Source organism: Triticum dicoccoides, chromosome 7B (assembly GCF_002162155.2).
Source record: "Triticum dicoccoides isolate Atlit2015 ecotype Zavitan chromosome 7B, WEW_v2.0, whole genome shotgun sequence".
In the NCBI taxonomy this organism is placed as follows: domain Eukaryota; kingdom Viridiplantae; phylum Streptophyta; class Magnoliopsida; order Poales; family Poaceae; genus Triticum; species Triticum dicoccoides.
Window position 1 is genome coordinate 465,636,132 of NC_041393.1, and position 6,000 is coordinate 465,642,131.

Sequence of the window (6,000 nt, forward strand, 5' to 3'; positions counted from 1 at the left end):
AACCGCAAGGTGCCTATCTATGGGCCCTATCTGTTTCTGCTGATCTCGAAGACTTGGGAGAAGATGTTCCCTGGTGATGAGTTCCTTGCTCCAGACTAGATTCAACATGATCCCATCTGTCTCCGTGTCAAGCCCAACTGGGCTAACACTACTACTCGTGCTGAGGCGACTGCTGCTAGGGTTGTTGTTGATGAGGAGGATGCTGGCGCCGAGGATGTTGCTGAGGGCCGTGCTACTCGGTCTTCCTATAGTTCCTTTATGCCCTCGTGGGCCAAGAAGCTGAAGGACAAGATGAAGACTCTTTTCTGCATGCAAGCTAAGGGGCAGTACAGGACTCACGTAGCATCTAAGGAGAGTCGCCGCCGGGACAAGAAGATCTTGCAGCTGTATGGCGAGGAAGTGTCTGGCGGTTCTGAGGATCGCATCACTCTAGAGGCCGAGTGGATGGAGAAGCAAGGCTACAAGTGGACTGATTCTGAGGAGGACGTCGAGGAGACCATCCCTGCCGCCGAGGAGTCTGACAAGGAGCACTGGGATGAGTTCCCTGCTTGAGCCACTCCTTGTGTGTAGGTGTCCTCTCTGCCTTTTTGGTGTCTTGATGCCAAAGGGGGAGAGAGTGTAGGGATTTGCGAGTCGTGTGTCGTCGTTCGTGTTCGGTGTGTTTGCTGCTTTCTCGTTTGAACCTCGTTTCAGTTGCTTTGGGTTGCTTTACTTCGTATGGTGTAAGACATATGCAGTCTATCTATCTTAGCGAGCTTGTGATATATTGTGCTACCTTTGTGCTATGCTCTGCTTAGATGTTAGTTATCATGCCTTTGTCTCTAAAATATAGGGGGAGTGTTGATCCTAGTTTGTGTGCTATGCAGTCCAAAGCATCCATCTAGATTGCACACATCTAGGGGGAGCCCGTCTATATTCTAGGGAGGAGGGGTTTGCCTTTGCTCAATATTATCTCCTTTTGTGCAAATCCCGTATTGTCATCAATCCACCAAAAAGGGGGAGATTGTAAGGGCATATCTATCCCTAATGTGTTTTGGTGATTGATGACAATGCTTTTGCGGACTAATCATGTGCCTTGAGTTTCTCAGATGCTTCATCACTAGGCACGAGACGATTCGGTGCCCCTCGAAGACTATTGAAGACGGCGTTGTTCTACGTTTCTTTTTGGTGGATATTGAGTCGTAGGAGAGCCGTTCTATTAAGAGGGGGTCCGCGTCGGAAAGGTTCAGGTGGAATCATCACGTACACGTTTCCCTCCTTGCCTCCACCTTTCCCTTGCACTTTGGAGCTTTCCTCGTTATCCTCTTTGTGCTTCTTCAGGCACCTACTGCTGAACTTGCGGTAGTACCGCTGGTGTCCACGGTAGTACCGCTCCTCTGGAGTCTTAGTACCGTGGCTCCCTGGCCTAGTGCCGCTCTGGTACGATAGTAGGGGCGGATGTAATTTTTTACATCCGCTCTCACACGATAGTACCGCATGTCCCGAGCGGTAGTACCGCGGGAGCCCACGGTAGTACTGCTCCTGTGGAGTCGTAGTACTGTGGCCCTCGCACCTAGTACCGCTGCATCGCGGTAGTAGGAGCGGATGTAATTTTTTACATCCGTGCCTCCATGGTAGTACCGCGCACGGCCTGGTTCAGCTAGATTACGGTAGTACCGCGCCTTAGCGGTAGTACCGCGTCGGATTTTTGCACTGTTTTGTTTTCAGCGGAAGTAGGCACGGATGTATTTTTATTCATCCGCGCTCTTTGTAGGCTAGGACTTTCCTGCCTTGCGGTAGTACCGCAAGGGGGAGAGGTAGTACCGCGTGAGCGGAAGTACTGCTCTCAGTCAGGCAAGTCCCATCCTGTGCTGCTGCCGCGGAAGTACCGTGGTCCCCCACGGTAGTACCGCGTGGCCTTGCGGTAGTACCGCGCTCCTGGAGCGGTAGTACCGCATGTCGCAGGCTGAACATGTGGATAACGGTTGGATCATTTCCATAACTATAAAAGGGGTGTCTCCTACCTCTAGTTGACCACCTCTTCCACCTCAAAGCTCCATTGTTGCTCCAAGCTCCATTTTCGCCTGATCTCTCTCCCTAGCCAATCAAACTTGTTTATTTGCTCGGGATTAGTTGAGAAGGCCTCGATCTACACTTCCACCTAGAGATATTTGATTCCCCCCACTTATCCCTAGCGGATCTTGTTACTCTTGGGTGTTTGAGCACCCTAAACGGTTGAGGTCACCTCGGAGCCATACTCCATTGTGGTGAAGCTTCGTGGTGTTGTTGGGAGCCTCCAATTGTTATGGAGATTGCCCCAACCTTGTTTGTAAAGGTTCGGTCGCTGCCTTCAAGGGCACCAATAGTGGAATCATGGCATCTCGCATTGTGTGAGGGCGTGAGGAGAATACGGTGGCCCTAGTGGCTTCTTGGGGAGCATTGTGCCTCCACACCGCTCCAACAGAGACATACTTCCCCTCAAAAGGAAGGAACTTCGGTAACACATCCTCGTCTCCACCGGCTCCACTCTTGGTTATCTCGCACCTTTACTTTTGCAAGCTTACTTGTGTTGTATCCCTTGCTTGCTCGTGTGTTTGTTGTTGTTGCATCATATAGGTTGTCCACCTAGTTGCATATCTAGACAACCTACTTTGATGCAAAGTTTAAATTGGTAAAGAAAAGCTAAAAATTGTTAGTTGCCTATTCACCCCCCCCTCTAGTCAACTATATCGATCCTTTCACCTACGTACCCCGAAATCATCCAGGGAGCCAACGAAAAACAATTTCCACCGCCGTAACCTTCTGTATCCGCGATATCCCATCTTGGATCCTCCGCCGGAGGGGGAATCGACCACGGAGGGCTTCTACATCAGCACCATAGCCCCTCCGATGAGTTGTGAGTAGTTTAACACAGACCTTCGGGTCCATAGTTATTAGCTAGGTGGCTTCTTCTCTCTTTTTGGATCTCAATACAATGTTCTCCCCCTCTCTTGTGGAGATCTATTCGATGCAAACTCTTTTTGCGGTGTGTTTGTCGAGATCCGATGAATTGTGGGTTTAGGATCAAGTTTATCTATGAGAAATATTTGAATCTTCTCTGAATTCTTATATGTATGATTGAGTTATCTTTGCAAGTCTCTTCGAATTATCAGTTTGGTTTGGCCTACTAGATTGATCTTTCTTGCCATGGGAGAAGTGCTTAGCTTTGGGTTCAATCTTGCGGTGTCCTTACCCAGTGACAGAAAGGGTTGCAAGGCACGTATTGTATTGTTGCCATCGAGGATAAAAAGATGGGGTTTATCCCTCTACATCATGTCATCTTTCTTAATGCGTTACTCTGTTCTTATGAACTTAATACTCTAGATGCATGCTGGATACCGGTCGATGTGTGGAGTAATAGTAGTAGATGCAGGCAGGAGTCGGTCTACTTGTCGCGGACGTGATGCCTATATACATGATCATGCCTACATAATCTCAAAATTATTCGCTTTTCTATCAATTGCTCGACAGTAATTTGTTCACCCACAGTAATACTTATGCTATCTTGAGAGAAGCCACTAGTGAAACCTATGGCCCCCGGGTCTATCTTTTATCATATAAACTTTCAATCTACTTTTATTTGCATCTTTACTTTTTGCATCTATATTATAAAATACCAAAAATATGTTTATCTTATCATACTATCTCTATCAGATCTCACTTTCGCAAGTGGCCATGAAGGGATTGACAACCCCTTTATTGCGTTGATTGCGAGTTCTTTGTTTGTTTGTGTAGGTGCGTGGGACTTTTGAGGAGCCTCCTACTGGATTGATACCTTGGTTCTCAAAAACTGAGGGAAATACTTATGCTGCTACTGCTGCATCACCCTTTCCTCTTCAAGGAAACCCAACGCAAGCTCAAGACGTAGCAGGCTCCTACATATTCTACGAACATCTTTATCGGTCAAACCGCATAACAACATATGTTGTTCCCTTTGTCATCGGTATGTTACTTGCCCGAGATTCGATCGTCGGTATCATCATACCTAGTTCAATCTCGTTACCGGCAAGTCTCTTTACTCGTTCCGTAATGTATGATCCCGCAACTAACTCATTAGTCACATTGCTTGCAAGGCTTATAGTGATGTGCATTACCAAGAGGGCCCAGAGATACCTCTCCGATACACGGAGTGACAAATCCAAATCTTGATCTATGTCAACCCAACAAACACCTTCGGAGACACCTGTAAAGCATCTTTATAATCACCCAATTATGTTGTGATGTTTGATATCACACAAAGTGTTCTTCCGATATTCGGGAGTTGCATAATCTCATAGTCTGATGAACATGTATAAGTTATGAAGAAAGCAATAGCAATAAACTAAATGATCATTATGCTAAGCTAATGGATGGGTCTTGTCCATCACATCATTCTCTAATGATGTGATCCCGTTCATCAAATGACAACACATGTCTATGGTCAGGAAACATAACCATCTTTGATCAACGAGCTAGTCAAGTAGAGGCATACTAGGGACACTCTGTTTTGTCTATGTATTCACACATGTACTAAGTTTCCGGTTAATACAATTCTAGCATGAATAATAGATATTTATCATGATATAAGGAAATATAAATAACAACTTTATTATTGCCTCTAGGGCATATTTCCTTCAGTCTCCCACTTGCACTAGAGTCAATAATTTAGTTCACATCGTCATGTGATTTAACACCAATAGTTCACATCTTTATGTGATTAGTTCACATCACCATGTGATTAGCACCCAAAGAGTTTACTAGAGTCAATAATCTAGTTCACATAGCCATGTGATTAACACCCAAACAATACTAGGTGTGATCATGTTTTGCTTGTGAGAGAAGTTTAGTCAACGGGTCTGCCATATTCAGATCCGTATGTATTTTGCAAATTTCTATGTCTACAATGCTCTACATGGAGCTACTCTAGATAATTTCTTCCACGTTCAATACGTATCTAGACTGAGATTTAAAGTTATCTAGATCAGTGTCAAAGCTTGCATCGACGTAACTCTTTACGATGAACTCTTTATCACCTTCATAACCGAGAAATATTATCCTTAGTCCTCTAAGGATAATTTTGACCGCTGTCTAGTGATCTACTCCTGGATCACTATTGTACCGCCTTGCCAAATTCATGGCAAGGTACACAACAGGTTTGTTACACAACATGGCATACTTTATAGAACCTATGGTTGAGGTGTTGGGGAACGTAGTAATTTCAAAAAAATTCCTACGAACACGCAAGATCTATCTAGGAGATGCATAGCAATGAGAGGGGAGAGTGTGTCCACGTACCCTCGTAGACCGAAAGCGGAAGCGTTTAGTAACACGGTTGATGTAGTCGAACTTCTTCGCGATCCAACCGATCCAAGTACCGAACATACGGCACCTCCGTGTTCAGCACACGTTCAGCTCAATGACGTCCCTTGTGCTCTTGATCTAGTTGAGGACGAGGGTGAGTTCCGTCAGCACAACGGTGTGGCGACGGTGATGATGATGTTCCCGGTGCAGGGCTTCGCCTAAGCACTACGGTGATATGATCAAAGTGTGTAACTATGGAGGGGGCATCACACACGGTTAAGAGAAACTTGTGTGTTCTAGGGTGCCCCCTTGCCTCCGTATATAAAGGAGGGAGGGGGAGGCCGGCCGGCCCTAGGGGGCGCGCCCAATGAGAGGGAGTCCTACTAGGACTACTAGTCCTAGTAGGATTCCTCCACAAGGAAGAGAGGGGGAAGGAAGGAGAGGGAGAGGGAGTAGGAAAGGGGGTGCCGCCCCCCTTCCCTTGTCCAATTCGGACTGCCAAGGGGGAGGGCGGCCTGCCCTGGCTGCCCTTCTCTCTCTCCAATAAGGCCCGTGGTGGCCCATTAGTTCCCCCGGGGGGTTCCGGTAACCCCTCTGGCACTTCATTTTTACCCGAAACTATCCGGAACACTTCGGGTGTCCGAATAACATTGTCCAATATATCAATGTTTATGTCTCGACCATTTCGAGACTCCTCATCAT